This window comes from Falco naumanni, chromosome 7 (assembly GCF_017639655.2).
Source record: "Falco naumanni isolate bFalNau1 chromosome 7, bFalNau1.pat, whole genome shotgun sequence".
Classification (NCBI taxonomy): domain Eukaryota; kingdom Metazoa; phylum Chordata; class Aves; order Falconiformes; family Falconidae; genus Falco; species Falco naumanni.
Window position 1 is genome coordinate 50,298,775 of NC_054060.1, and position 14,105 is coordinate 50,312,879.

Below are 14,105 nucleotides of genomic sequence, written 5' to 3' on the forward strand. Positions count from 1 at the left end.
TCAGCTTAATTGGATGGAAATCGAAAGAGGAGGTAGGATATAGAAGATGGTTTATGGGCTTGGTTGAGCTATCATTTCCCTGAGCAAAGCACTTTCTAATTGGGAGCTGGAAAGCTCTGCAGGTACCAGGGAAAAATAGCTACAGTAACTTGTAGGATAATACAAGTTCTGTACTATAACCTTGTGGGAAATCAGGAAGGATGACTGAACTCTGTATGAAATGGTTAAGAGCTTCTAGAGGCTTTGAAGGCTACCAGACCATGGGGTTTAAGCTGTATTAATTACCCAGCAAGATGCAGTTGTGTATGTTGTGTAGTTTTTGATTTGGGTTTTTTTCTTTTATTTGTTTTTCCTTACCTGGGTAACAATTGTGTGCAAGTTGACTAATCGTGCTTTTTTTTTTTTTTTCTTTACAAACCATGCCTGCTTTCCTAAAGCTAACAGACAGTGCAATTATGTCAACTGGTAGATCATTCTCACCTTGAACAATGAACATATTTTATCATCTCTGTTCAGAATGTCAAGTGTGAAAGAAAAGGAAGGTATGATCACAAAGTGTCTGTAAGGTCAAGGTCTAGAAGAACTTCCCTTGTGGAAGTAAGATAAAGGGTGAGTACTCTATGCTGGTAAGTCGGTGAAGTAAAATTGCTTCCACAGGTTCTAGATAAAATTATAATAGCAGATGTATGTCGTGGCTCTGCATGCATACTGTGTCCAACAGAGAAGTACTTCTGACTTGAGAAGGTTGTCCTCTAAAAATTTCTTCTGGGAGGAACGTGGGTATTTAGTAACCTTTCTCACAGGCAGTTGCCTCCATTCACGCAGTCATCAGTCTCAGTCCTGTGAAATGAGGGAGGATCCTTTTTGGTAGAAATTCTAAGAACGACTGTTTTGACAAGTTTCTTCCTTCAAAAAAAAAAAAAGAAGTTAAATGGAGATGAAAGAAGTGGGGGGGGGAAATATTTTGAGAGTCTTCTATATTTTGTTTTGGCATTCTTTTTGATGTACATTGAATTCAGTCCAAAGAGATTATGCTATGGGGCAGACTTACCAAGGTACTGAAGAATACGTTCATTGATAGTTGCACATGGGAAATGCTTACTGTGCAGGAGTATACTATGACAGGAGGCTAAAAAGCTTATAATGAGTAAATTACTGAAAGCAGGACTTTAAAGATAACAGGTCTACACTGAATTGTAATGTTTATTTATTCTTTTTTTTTTTTCCCCCTCCCTTGGGGACCATGTATATACTGTACGTACTTGGAAGTCTGTAGGTATATACTGAGTAAGGTAAGCAATGATTGTACTGAAGGATAATGCTAGTGTCATTGAAGAAAATCAGATGGCCTTAGAAACTTTACTAAATAATCAAAACCACAGTTGCCTAGCAAGGAAAAGCAAAACATAACCCCCCTCAAAAACCACAAACATAAACCACACAACCCCCCAAACGTGTATGTCTATGGATCTTTCAATTTGAAATAGCAGGGGTTGATTAAATCAGTAAGTGGTAGGTTGCAAAGTAGACATTTGTCTCCAAAAAAGTCTTAAATTCCAGAAATGAAACTAAAATTGGAAATTATGTGCCTTGCCTTTACAGTATAGAATATCATGATACTTAAGTGTATAGTTGCATCTAGGCTGGTATGTTGTTTCTACTAGTTACACACAGAACATCATTGTCTTCCCTGTTACTGGTAAACTGGTATTTTAAGCCTTATGCATCTAGTGGTCCAGGGTCTCATCTGGAAGGATTTAAAAATTTTTCATCCAAAAAGACTGATGTTATTGATGTATTTTTACTGCATAAACTTTTTTTGTGTGCACAATTTTTGCAGGCACAGCACCTTCTGACAAATAATTCCATAACTTAATTGTTAACTATGTGAATAAATACCTCCTGTGCTAATTTTGAACCCACCTTTTAGAAATTCTGACACCCAAAAAATCGTTGGTTTAGGACAGATCGAAAATGCTATGCCCCTTTCAGCAGTTATGACTTTATAGACTTATGATATAACACACCTCAGCCATCTCTTCCAGCCTGAGAGGTGAATATCTTTTTTCTTTTTTTAAAAAAAACCTTTTTCTTGTACAAATTGACTGTACAGAAATTGTTGTATACCTTTTGACCATCCTTGTCACCCTTCTTTGTGCCTTTTCTAGCCCTAACAAACCATACAGGGTATTGAGAAATTAGGCATGCTATAGGTTCTTATGTTGTGGCACAGTGCCCAGAGCGTGCTGTCTTTGACTTGTGGCTCAATAGTGATCTGTCTCAAATAATTTCTGGTTATACCCCAAGAGCTTGTTCTTGACTGATAATAGCAGTTCAGAGACTGAAGTTGGATATGCAAAGTTAGGAATCTTTAATGTATGTTATTTTGTCACACATTGTACCTGCCATTTAATGTCTTACAAGTCAGTTCCTCCCGCCCCAATCTTCTGAAAACCTCCGAAATAGAATAGGAAAGATTACTCCTATTGAGTTCAGTTATGTGGGAAGAATAAAGTTCAGTCCCCAAGCTTCTCTGCAAGTCAGTTGGAAATGGTTACTGAGACCATCTACCACCTTACAGTGCCCTTTCGGTGGACTGAGGGGAGCTTCAGGGGAGAGCTTGGAAGAAATCCGTTACTTCCAGGTTCGTGGTTTTGGTGCTGGTGAGATAACTTGCACTAGAAATGTAATGTGACTGCTATTAAATGGTTACAGGCTTTCTGAATTGGTGCAGAATGGTTTCATGGAAAGAAAAGTTTCACTGGAAAAAGGTTGCTAAGTGGCCCTGATTTCTTTCTGACTGTTGCTGGTAGTGGCAAGCAGGAACTGGAAGAGATGTTATGAAAAGTTTTGTATGTAGCACATACACAAAGAATGTGGCTGTCCCTAAAGAGGATAAGAGCTTGGTACTTGCAATTAAAAATCATTTGTGCTGCAGAATTTGGGTATCTGTTGTACTGCTGGCCTGTGGTAAGCTGCAGTATGCAAGGTGTGGTGTAGAAGAAATGCATAGCTTTCAGATTGCTTGCTGAATGTGTGCCATGAGTACATTCTATTAGTTGTGTTATAGTAGATATAATCTAACAATATAGGCAATGCCACAAAGACCTTGTTTTATCTAAACTGTACTAGTCTTAACATGTTAGATGTATCCTACCCATTAGGAGGAATGAATTCATAAATATTCCAATTTAAAGTCACCTCTGTAGTATTTCTTAAAACATTATTAACAGTGTATGCTGGCTTGCGTAACCAGCTGTTTCCTCTTCCATTTTCTGAGTTCAGAGATGTGACTAGTGTTTGTTTTGTTTGCATGACAGCTTTGGGATGATGGCAGCAGTGGAAGGGTAGCTAAGTCAGCATCAACCTCTGGCTGCGTAATTAGCACTGCTACACCTGCATGGAACAGTGCCTGAGACAATAAATGCTGTTTGATGGGCCAGCAGCTCCTTTCTTGTGCCAAGTTAGGTGCAGCTTTGTTCACCTGTAGAGTTTACAGTAAGCATGACACTTGGCTAGTGTAGTTTGTTGTGGTAACTTGACCCAAGCTTGCTCAGCTGGCCAACCAACCAAACTGTAGACAGCTCCACATTTGCTGTGCATCATGGTGTAGTTAGTGAGTAGGCAAGACTGGCTGTAGAGTAGGAATATGCCCCCCAATAGATGCAAAGCCTATTTAATTCTCTGGAATTATTTTTATGGAATGTGGATTAGGTGCTAAATCCTGGAATGGCATTTAAAGGTTTCTTATCTAAGAACATTCAAATCTGAGAGACACAAAGTACCCTCATTCGTTTTGCTGAGCCAAAAAAAGCCCATTGACTTACAGTATCAAAACAATATGCATGTTAGAATTTCTGGTAATTTGTAAGTATTCTGGGACAGAATTTTGGTGTGACTACCCAAATTAATCTGAGGGATGAATCGGGCACAGTCTTGTTATTTTTGGGTGTAGTAACTTGGCTATGTCCTTTAATATTCCTGATGTTAATGAATGATTTACAAGACTTATTTATTTGGCTTTTCCACTGCATTTCATTTCAACCCACCACACCACCTGCTTTCCTGTAGGAGACTCTTTGTATGCATGTCCGTTTTCATGGACAGTAGTCTGGGTTGGTTATTGCCACTGGCTTTTTGTCAGGCTGGATGACAGATAGTATGTCATCCTACCCTGCCACCCATCTGTGGTGTGAAGGGTTGGGAGAGTAGAGTGGAAAAGCAGGAATTTGCTCTGTATTTGTGTGACAGCAGAAATGTCATGCCCAGCTTCCAAAATGCTTGAAGAGTAGTGCCAGGTGTGTTAATGCCAAGGCCAGTGACAAGCTGTTTCACCATGGTATCCTTTTTACAGGGTTGTCCTTTAAACTATGTCCACTTTAGTAGAAGTTGGGCTAAGCGGAAGGACTGAGGATGTTGAGACTGCTAAAGAATTTAAGTTTGTGGGTTCCCCCCCCAGCTTTAGACAATTGGTTGGGCTGAATGTTTTGTGTAACCTTTGTTCTTGGAGGAAGTGTTTTGTGGTCTGGAGGAAAAGAAAAAGGGAAAAAAAACATTAATTGTTGATGGGGTGCTTTTCTGCTGTAAGGAAAAGATCTGTCCGTATAAGCTTGAAACTGCTTTGATGGTTGGAAACAGTGCCATAATGTATAGACTCTTAAAATAAGAAATATCTGATCTTGAAATCATGAGTTTTCATTGTCAAGGATTTCCTGGCTGATATTGTTGGTTTTGGGTTTTTTGGGAGTCTTATAAACTGCGTGTTGCCTTCTCATATCTATGAAAGAAATCAGTTTAAATACTGTAACTGGCTTTGTGATATAAGGCTTCAACTAAATAAATGTCTTATATGCTTCTTTGGCTCTATAGGCAGTGACTAACAAGTCCCCTGCTATTTGAGAGAGATACATAGTAAATCTGGAGGGACCCTGACTACAGGTTGTTAATCTTTCTTTAAAGATCAGTGTATGGTGAAAAAATATTAAACTTTACTATAAAGTTTATACATCTTTTTTCCATCCTTCTCTTACCTGATTTTTCCTGAACAAAAATTTTGGCATGAAAATGCTGCTTTCTGTATAGGTGTTCCTCTGATCCTTCTGTTTGTTCTTTACCTGAAGCATCATCATCATCACTATAAAATCGGAGTTGGCTGCTGTATGAATAATTAAAGTGTTAGAAACAGAACTATGATTTCAAGTGAACGGAGCAAAAGCAGTTAAAACACTTCCAAAATTGGCTTTCAAGGAATTCTCTTTGTACTAGTAAAGTAAAGTAAAAAGAAAAACTAATACTGCTGTGTATATAGTGCTGATTATTTTTTTAAAAGTTGTTTTCAGATGTAGTTTTGAGATTGTCCTGAAGCTTACAGCCTGACTTCAAAGGTTAAGCGATACTCTGTAGATCTGTGTTCATGCTTTGCATGTGCATGCTGAAATGCCGGAGAGGGACTGTGTGTGTCTATGTACAAAGAATGGTCAAAGTACAAGTCTCGAGGTGTAACCTCTTTGTCCTAGTGCTAGTATACATATACAGAGTTCTAGGCAAAAGCAGAATGGTACACAGTAGTCCATCACAGCTATGTATAGGTCTAATAGCATATATATGATATATTAAAAAATAGAAGGAACGCTAAGGTTGCAAAGTCAAGCCCTCAAAAAAAATTTTGGAGGTGCCAGATCAAATGTTGTCTTCAGAGTTTCAATTCAGCTCCTTTGTGTGGATTCTATTGTAGTACAGTTTTCAGTTGCCGGGCCGAGTCCTTTCTCCCGCTTGCCTCTGCCCTGCCGCTCTGTTAGCAGAGAAAATGGAGAGCAGCGAAGTCCTGCCCTTCTCTCCCTGTTGCAGCATAACTTCTGGATAAGGAACAAATACTGCAGAAATACCGAGGGAATCCTTGGGAATTTAGTTGCCACATCCCGACAGGTTTCTGATGGCATTTGTTGTGGCTTATGCAGTTGTGGGTGTGTTTTCCACAGAAAATTTGTAAAGCCGCATACCTGACACTGAATTCGCTGAGTCATCTGAATTTCAAAGCCATGAAGGCATGCAGTCACTCGACCTTACTTGATCTTACATGGGTGATACCTTGTTTGCTCTCCCTGTTGGAAACGCTTAAATTGTTCAAACACCGAAACTTTAAAAAAGGTCTTTATCCCGTTTCCCCCCTCTCATCCCTGTTTAAAAAAACCGAACTGCCCCATCCCCCTTTTCTAGGGGAAGCCTTTGGGCTAGGCAGGCCGCGAGTAGGAGGTATCTGCGAGGGTGGCTGCTGCAGCGCTGGCTGTGCCGGCGGGGGTCCCGCACGCCTGTGGCACTCCCGCAGCGCGGCGGGGGCGCGTTCCCCGGGCACGGCTGAGCGCAAAGGCATCGCCGGCTCCTGCTGGGGAGCACTGTACTGCTGCCGTCGAAGGGGAGCTCTGGTGTGCGGGGTGCGGCTTTTCGTTTGCCTGTTCATTTGGCCGTAAGGCTGGTAAGGAGCTTCCCCGCCCAGCGCGGCCCGGGAGCCGCCAGGGGGCGCCCCAGCGCCGGGCTCCGCCGCTTCGGGTGCGCGGGCGCTGAGCCCCGGGGTGGAAGGGTGAGGAGGGAGGAATATGCCGTAGAGGATTTTCCGTGGCCTTAAACGATCCACGCCCGTGGGTAGTCACTGTACGTTGTACACATCGAGTTTTAATTCTGACACACCCACTTGTGTCGTATATTTGGGGAGTTAGCAGGTAAATTAAGCGACTGCTGTGTAGCAGGACGGATGAATTATGTGTGCATTGCTGTTAGTAGATTTCTTTCAGAGTATCTTTTTTTATTAAGGCCATGCTTTCATAAAGAAATACTGTATATAGGCTAAATTCAGCACTTATGGATATAAAGAAATGCCACTTCTTTTGAAGTCAGTACCACTTTCTCTGCTAGGTTGACTTTATGAGAACAGTATATAAAAACTTGCGCAGAAGACTTCAATGGCAGCATGCATATGTTCTAAAACTTCTATATAAAACATAGATAATGTTCTGCTTTAGTTTACACCGCTATAAATGCAAAATAAATCTTACTGGCAGTATAAACTGAATTTGATTGTGACAACATTGGACAACCCTTCTTCCTGTTAAAGCCAGCTTTGGCAGAACCAAGCCTTTGGGTTAGAATTGCATATTACAAATGGGAGCAGAACTTGACTGGCAGGGCTTTTTCTGTTTGCTTGCTTTTAACATCTGTAGCCCAAACATTCAGCCTTAAGGAGACTAAAGCTAGGTCCCCGAATCCAATAAACCCCAGAGTTACCCAATAGGAAACATCAGACACAGGGACCGGTATGGAATTTAGTCTGTGTGAATCTAGGCTTACGCAGCTATATTGCAGCACTCAAAAATACTACAGCCTGCTTTTTCCAAGATGTACTCTAGTTATGGGCTCTTACCCCTTAGTGACTCTGCATTAGCTATATAATCCTGCTCTGATTTTAGATCCTTTCTCAGTATCCAAGCCTCAGCAGCCATTGCTTCCTAAATTATTTTCCAGTCCTGTCTGATACCTGTTTTGCTTCTCTTCCCAGTCCTGTTTCCACAACAAGGTATTTAATGGTATAGCTCACCTTTAGCAAATGAATAGTATCAATGATTATGCATAGACAAGTGTTTTAGTGTCTTGCTGAACTAGGGTCTACTTTTCTTGACAGGGTTTTTTTGAAAACAGCATAGAGTTTCCATAAACGTATAAGCAGAGGTATTATGATATTTGTGTAAGGATATGGCCTGGAAACAAAGCTTTGCTGGTGGGTTGGAGTATATATTTTTTTGGGGAAAACCCCAAACCCTTGCAGTGACTGCAAAATGAATGCCTATTGTCCCAGCATTCTTGATGCTATACTAACAAGTAGGCCAGACTTGGATGTCCCCAGCACTCCAGTCTGGAATAGTGCCCAGCTTTGGAATATAACATGCTTACGTTTGTATCTGGAGTACAAGTGGGATTCTCATGTTAAATAATCAGAAGGAGGGAGTGTGAGTGAGGGAAACAGCTGCATGTCTCTGGCACTAGGCTTTGCATAGTGACCCTTGTTGTGTAACCTCCATGCTCCAGAAGTTTGAATCCATTTCAGGAGGTGGGCATTTATTTAGCTGGGAAAAGTGTTAGCTAGTGAATTATTCCAAGTATATAAATAGAGTATGGGAATCCATTGCTTGTCTGACATGAGAGTGATCTTAAGCAATAAGCACCTCTCACCCACAGCAAATGCAAGTACATTTCAGACCGTCCTGTGCTATCCTTCCCCCTAAGTGGATTTGGCCTGTCTAGGAGAATGGTGAGAGTGGATGGTCATGATTGCTAGGAGGAATTATTACTGTGTGGGGAGAGAAAAGGTTTTAATAAAAAAAACTTGGAGAAGAACTAGCCAATGGCTAGGAAAGAATAGGAAGCTGTTGCAGGGCTGAAGGGGAGTAGAGAAGAACACAGGTCAGTTATGCTTGCTGATACGATTTTTGAAGAGTCATAAACTGGGTGAGGGTCAATTGCAAGGCTTTATTTTGTGGCCATTGGCTGCACAGGGTTCCTCAAAGCTGGATTCTCATTGTTTGTGTTTTGTAGTGAGATGCTGATGCTTGCAGAGGAGCCAGGCGGGGAGAATGTCCCATAAGAAAATAATTTGTTAAGCTATTCTACTTCGTGCAAGCTGGAGCATTGCAGCAGCAGCTGCAATATTGTTCTTTGTAGATGTTTTTATTTTATCAAAGTTGTTCTAATGCCTTTAAATCACATTTTGTAAGGGCTCAAGCCATAGACACCAGATTGGTGGGAGCATTCTGCTGTGAGATGGGTAAACCTTTTGGCTTTTGCAAGTAAGTGCAGAATTCAGTGCGTATAAGACTGTGTCCTTAGTAGGTGACTGCTCTTAAACCTAGTTTTGCTCAGTTTAAAAACTGCAGTGCTTGATCACTCCTGAGCATTACAGATGCCAAAACTTTCGAAATGCTATGAGGTTTCCTCAGGTGTGTTTGGTGGGAGTTTTTCTAATGTTAAAAATACCAGTGCCTTTTTTTTTTTTTTTCCCAAATGTACAGGCTGGTATGCTCCTAGCTGGCTGTTGACCTTTAAAACAAACAAAAAAACCCCACTATTGCAAGCAGATACTGGAAGGAATAGCGAGGTAGGGAACTTGGATTTTCTACATGTGGCACAGTTGGCATGATATAGAGAGCATAAGCTTTATGTGACAGTGTTGTATTTAGACTTGTATTCTGCTCTCAGCTCTTGACTAGCAATCCTTCCTGTCCTGCCAGCCCGAGATCTGAAGGTGCATTAAATACATAGTATATATGAGTGCTGCTTGTAGCAATGTGAGGGAAAGAGTGTGTGGTTCATGGGCATACCAGTTAGGAAGCTTGAGCCTCTACAGCCTACTTTGGCTCACTGGTAACAGCTGTTAACTGTGGGTTTTGGAATGATGCCTGTACTACTCTTGTGGATATTGGGGTAAATAGTAGCAATAGTACTGCTGAAGTCAGTAGGCTGGTGTTAGTAATACGCACGTGTTGTGGTTTAACCCTAGCCAGCAACTAAGTACCACGCAGCTGCTAGCTCACTTTGCTCCCCACCTCGGTGGGATAGGGAGGAGAACTGGAAAAAGGTAAAACCCGTGGGTTGAGATAACAACAGTTTAATTATTAAAATACAAATAATAATAACACAACAATAATTTTTATGAAGAGGAGATGGAGAGAAGGGAATAAAATCCAAGAGGGAAAAAAATAACCAACAACAAAAAAAAGTGATGCACAATACAGTTGTTCACCACCCACTGATTGATGTTCAGCCAGTCCCCCAGCAGCTATCAGTGGGGTCCTGGCCAGCTCCCCCCAGTTCATATATTCAGCATGATGTTCTATGGTATGGAGTATTTCTTTGGCTAGTTCAGGTCAGCTGTCCTGGCCATTTTTCCTCCCAGCTTCTTTTGCACCTGCTCACTGGCAGAGCATGGGAAACTTAAAAAGTCCTTGATTTAGAGTAAGCACTACTTAGCAACTAAAACATCAGTATTTTATCAACATTATTCTCATACTAAATCTAAAACACAGCACTGTACCAGATACTAAGAAGAAAAACACCTCTACCCTAGCCGAAACCAGGACAACATGAAAGATGAGAATCTGGCCCTGTGTCTATGCCTGGTAAATCCTGCACTAGGCAATCTTTCTTGGCATGGCACAAGGACTTTACAGGACAGTCCTAGAAATAGCCTAATAAGCAGCATCAGTGGTAGCAAAAATATGGGCCTTGTATCAAGCAGTATCCCATCAGCCTTTTCCTTTGCTTGGATTTTCATAATAAACTTTGACAAGTTCTTAGCTGCGTTCTGTTGAGGCAGCACAGAGTAACAGTGTCAGCAAAGGCCTGTCAACCCAAGCAAAAGCCTGAACTTTTGTAGAAAACTTGATGCAAGGGCTTAAACGTGAGAGAATGGATGGGCAAGAGTTGTGTGGCAGAGCTTCCTGCCGAAGAGGGGGCTTCTGCATTAGAAGGAAGTGTCCTGACATCAAAGCTGCTCCACACTTACTTAAAAAAATAAACAAGAAAATGAACTAAAAATCCCAACAAATAAGGCAATGCTTGTTTCTACCTAAGGGTTTTTATCAGTGTGGCTATCTCTGTTAAAAAGTATCAGTGAAATTATTCTGAAAGGGAGAATTCTGGCCTGAGAGCCTGTTGGGATTGGGGAAACTTCTATCAGATTAGCTCCACAGGCACAAGTTGTTGGGGTGCTTTGGGGGCACGTGAATCAGGGCTGGCCTCCACTGTGATGTTGACTGCAGTAACTTACTCCAGTAGATTCCCAGGATCGATTTTGTGTACACCAGTACCGCATGTGGCTGCTGAAATCTACAGTCATCAACTTTTAAAGTTAGGCTTGACCTAAACTGGTATTTTAGGCAGGTCAGTCCGTACCTTTCCGTTGTTTCCTTTCTCTACCAAAGTGAAGTTGGATGGGAAATGAAAAACAATTTCATGACACTTTTAAAGCTGTTTCCATTTAGCAGGATTTAAAGCATAGCTAAACAAAAGGAGTCTTATTTCCCCCTTGCATTTTTCCTCTGGTGTTTGGCCAATCAATGCAATAAAATGAGCTAGTGCCTTCTTATCCCCTCACTAATTCCAAGCTGCTGTTTATGTGGATGTTTTCCTTTCCACCTCAACTACCCCATCAGGTTTTATTTTTCTTACTCTGAACTTTTACAAAGTGGAAGATATTTTAAGTTACAGATTGCTTTGAAAATAATGGAACAAAACAGAAGGAAAGAAAAAATTAAAAGCTGTAGTACTGTAATTCTATTGTATTTATATGGAAGAGGGGGTGAAACCATTGAAGGTGTTATCAATAAAAAAATACTGAAAAAAGTATTTCACAAGTAATAGTAAACTAAAAGAAGTTAACAGGTGAGATTTTCTGGCTAAATCTAATTTTCAGTGTAGTTAGAAAAACGACTGGTTTTGTGTAAGCTGTAGAACTCCTGTATGTGCTACAAAAGGAGCCTCCTTATGGTAGTTTTTGTTCCTTAGGCCTTATAAAGACAGAAACACACTTTATAAACAAGGAAGCTTGAATACTGAAAGAAAACAAGTTACTACTCTCAAGCTGTGTCTGGAGAGCTCACTTCTGCCTACTCTATTAAAAAAAAATATCTCCATAGTGGGGTCAGCAGATAGTCACAGTGAAATATTCATTCCTTTCTTTGAGGTGGTCTCATCAGTAATGAAGGAAAGGGGAAGCTGTTCAAATCAACAGCAAAATTCAAAATTAACGCTCTCTTTGGATGTATGTGGCATTTTTTTATTTTTCTCAGTTGTTAATTTTCTCAGATAGTGCTATTCGTTATGCTCAATCCAAATGTTAAACCTGTCTTAAAACTGTAATTACAGTGTGTGCTCTGTGCTTATTAGAGATAAGATTGATTAGCAAGGTATTACATTTTGTTTTCTACTCATGGGCAAGAGGAAGTCATGGTTTGAAATCTGTGTTTAAAGGGGGTTAAAACCATAGGTAGGCAGAATCCCCAACTCCATCCACAGTGGTGATGAGGAACTTTTTTTGAGGGTCAAATCTGCCTATGTAATTATGCCCTAATCTATACAACCTGCTTCTTCCAAGATTCAAGGCACCTTAGAAACTCTTTCAGCCCCCCACTAGGAATAGGTAGAGACAGGAGTCCTAGCACTATCTTAGATGAATCAAGGTGCCCCACCTCTGTGTCCTGTTAATGCATGTAGATATAGAAATACTTTTCCCTACTTTTAATGCAGGGGAGTGAAAAGCAGTCCTAAAGGGTTAACTTTTTGCTTTTTCTTTTTCTCCCAGCTAGTTATTCACTTAAGAAATAAGGCAGGCAGACCTGCATCTCTGGACGTGTACATCTTGTGCTTTGTGATGGGAACTCGGTTTAGTTCCATCTAAATTGTAACGATCGTCAAATCCTTTAGGTTGGGAAAGACCTTTGAGATCATCAAGTCCAACCATTTAACCAGGACTGCCAAGTCCACTGCTAAAACATGGTGCTAAGCACGGCATCTACGTGTGTTTCAAACTCCTCCAGGGATGGTGATTCCACCATGCCCCTGTGCAGCCTGTTCCAATGCCTGACCACCCTTTCAGTGAAGAACTTTTTCCTAACAGTCAATCTAAACCTCCCCTGGTTCAATTTGAGACTGTTTCCTCTTATCCTGTCACTAGTTACCTAGGAGAAGAGGCCTACCCCCATCTGCCTACAGCCTCCTTTCAGGCAGTTGTAGAGAGCAATAAGATGCCCCCTGAGCCTCCTCCACACTAAACCACCCCAGCGCCCTCAGCTGCTCCTCGTAAGACTTGTTCTCCAGACACTTCACCAGCTTCCTTGCCTTAAATAGAGAGGGCAACCCCTCTACATCCCTCTCCTCATGGAGAGGAAACCATAGTTACTGTATATGTGTTCTTCAGAGCATGTGTCTGTCTGTATTATTAGATTCCTTTTCCTACTGTTACGGTTGTACTGCAGTGGCTACCGTAAATATTCGTATTCTCCTTCTGAGGCAGTTTGTTCCTAATGTTATTTTCTGTTGTTGGAGAAACTTAAGAACAATCAAGGATAACATAAACAAATTTCTAAATAAACTTTCAGGAGTTTGTTAAATTGGGGAGAGGGATGCTTGAACCAGAATCTGGAATCTTAAATATCTGTCTCCTCAAACAGACAAAAGCTTCAGATTGAGGCCTCAATGTACATCTTAATAGTACAGACTCCTCTTTAGTGTTAAAATATACTTGCTTTATAAGAAAATCCCATTAAAAAATAAAGGGGCTTGAGTCCAGACCTCAGCGTAGATGTAATTCGGGTGTAATGTGACAGAAAATAGAACAGTGAATACAAAATTAAAACTTTGGGAGGTCAGAATCAGGCCTGAAACCAAGATAGCCTAAAGACATCCAAAATTGTTGCTGTAGCTATAGAGAGGAAATTTTGATTAAAAATTAAATAAAAAATCAACCTAACTTTTTAAGAATACAGTTCCCAAAGTTGCAAAGAAAGAGTTGCTGATGCCAATTTTTAAGCTGTGGAGCTCCATAGTTATCTTTGTTATGCTGACTGCGTAAAATTTTTGGTGATGTGTCTGCAGCGGGTTGGTGTTGAGTCTGTAACATTGATACTCTGATATCTCCCTCCTCTTTCAGCTAACCAACTATTGGTAAAGATCAAAGAAAGTGAGGAGGAGGGCTGACAAGAAACATGTATGAGAGATTCCTGCACAGCTTTAAATAAATAAAAAGGGAGTAAGACTTCAAATCTGTTGCAGGATATCTGTGCGTGTGGGGCCCCGTTTTACTGTAACGAGCTACATTAGAGCATGCTGTCATACTTAAACCTGTATGAATCTGGTCCTTTGAATATTAATGTATTTGACAAAAATAAAGTTGTATTTCACTGCTAATATCTGGGAATATTGAAGCTGGAAAAAAAAATAGGGCTTCTAATAGACTAACAACAATTTGTCTTTTATATACGTTTCCTTCCATAGCAAAACCTGATTTGTGGCTTTCCATGTCAGTGTCTAGTTTATTTCACTTTCCAATTCTCAAGAGCTGA